This window comes from Hipposideros armiger, unplaced genomic scaffold, assembly GCF_001890085.2.
Source record: "Hipposideros armiger isolate ML-2016 unplaced genomic scaffold, ASM189008v1 scaffold_486, whole genome shotgun sequence".
Taxonomy (NCBI): Eukaryota; Metazoa; Chordata; class Mammalia; order Chiroptera; family Hipposideridae; genus Hipposideros; species Hipposideros armiger.
Genome location: NW_017731836.1, coordinates 1,285,629 through 1,287,432, shown reverse-complemented (window position 1 = coordinate 1,287,432; position 1,804 = coordinate 1,285,629). Strand labels below are relative to the sequence as shown.

General features: G+C 55.8%; 1 pseudogene; it reads left to right on the top strand.

The window, feature by feature from the left end:
- The window catches only part of LOC109395819 (single-strand selective monofunctional uracil DNA glycosylase pseudogene), a 3,702-nt pseudogene extending 2,686 nt beyond the window's left edge, over positions 1 to 1,016 (top strand).
- The last annotated feature ends 788 nt before the right edge of the window (positions 1,017 to 1,804 follow it).

Sequence of the window (1,804 nt, the reverse complement as noted above, 5' to 3'; positions counted from 1 at the left end):
TGGCAAGGGGCTGAGAGGGAGAAAGAACCATGGTTCCTGCCATATGGGAGGTCCTTATGTGATGGAAACTCGCCCAGAGCCTCACAGAGCTCTGGAAAGCAAGCAAAGTACAAGCGGGCAGCTGATCCTTCAGTGAATTCACAATGCAGAAGTGAAGAGGGGCCCATCAGGAAAGGCTCCTTGGTAGAAGGTGATGATGACACGGCTGTGCCCCAGGCCTTCCCACTGGGGCCTCTCCATGAGCCTGCAGGTGTCCTGATGGAGCCTCAGCTCTGCCCTCAAAGCTTGGCCGAGGGCTTCCTAAAGAAGGAGCTTTGGCTCAATGCTGAGCTGAGCCAACTGCAGTTTTCAGAGCCTGTGGGCCTTATCTACAATCCTGTGGAGTATGTGGGAGCCACATCGCAGCTACGGGACCCGCTACTGCCGGGGCCCCAAGGAAGTGCTCTTTCTGGACATGAACCCGGGACCCTTTGGCATGGCCCAGACTGGGGTGCCCTTTGCGGAAGTGAGTGTAGTCCGGGACTGGCTGGGCATTGGGGGCACCGTGCTGACTCCTCCCCAAGAGCGCCCTGAGCGACCAGTGCTGGGACTGGAGTGCCCGCAGTCAGGTGAGTGGTGCCCGGTTCTGGGGCTTTTTCGGGAACATCTGTGGACAGCCCAAGGCCTTCTTCCATCACTGTTTTGTCCCCAATCTGTGTCCTCTGCTTTTCCTGGCTCGCAGTGGGCGCAACCTCACCCCTGCTGAGCTGCCTGCCGAGCAGCCAGAGCAGCTTCTTGGGCTGTGTGACGCAGTCCTCTCCCAGCAGGTGCAGCTGCTGGGGGTACGGCTGGTGGTGGAAGTGGGGCGGCTGGCGGAGCACAGGGCACGGCGGGCCCTGGCAGGCCTGATGCCTGAGGTCCAGGTGGAGGGGCCCCTGCACCCCTCACCTCGGAGCCCACAGGCCAACAGGGGCTGGGAGGCATTGGCCAAGGAAAGACTAAATGATCTGGGGCTGCTGCCACTGGTAACAAAATGAGTGCCCTGGGGCCTCGTACACTTGCACGGCCCCCAAGTCATTGTTGGGCACACAGATGACTACACGCCTCCTGGATTGGAGCAACAAGGCCTTCCTTGGCTGCCTGGTTGTTGGGACCTGCTGTGGCAGTTCTGACACTACTCCCACTTGCCCTCCTGATTCCTGCTTTCTTCCCCTTCCTTTGGACGTTTCCTCTTTGGTCCTGTGGTACTTAACTCCACGGAGAGTCAGCACTTACAAATTGCTTACTTCACTGTTTCCTTGGGAGCTTCTATTCAGCTGAGCAACTTTTGAGGACATGTTTGCTGTTTTAGAGAAAGATGCTGTCAGGATCCCCACCTATTCTCATAGAACAGGAGTCTCATAGAACGGACCCCTTTCCTCACAGGGACCAGACAAAGCATGGGGTGTAGGCGTTAAGGATGAACTTCTTAGGGAAGACTGAGGCTGGATCAGAGAGAGAAAACTCAATGTGGCAGAGTGGAAAAGGCTAGAAGATTTGGACATTCATCCCAGCTTTGAGACTTTTAAGCTTGATGACTTTGGACAAGTTGGTTAACCTCTCCAAGCCTGAGGATCCTCATCTTTAAAACAGGGGTCCCTACCTTACGGGATTGGTGTGGGGATTAACTGAGATAACACTTAGAAGTGGCTTGCATGGTGCCTGGCATGTACATGGTGCTTATTGTACTTCTTTCTTGCCTCTAGGGTGGGGAGTCACTGAACTACAAGGGAAGACCCTCAACTCGAAAACCTTGCTGAGCAATTGGGCAGCAGGGGTGGGTGGG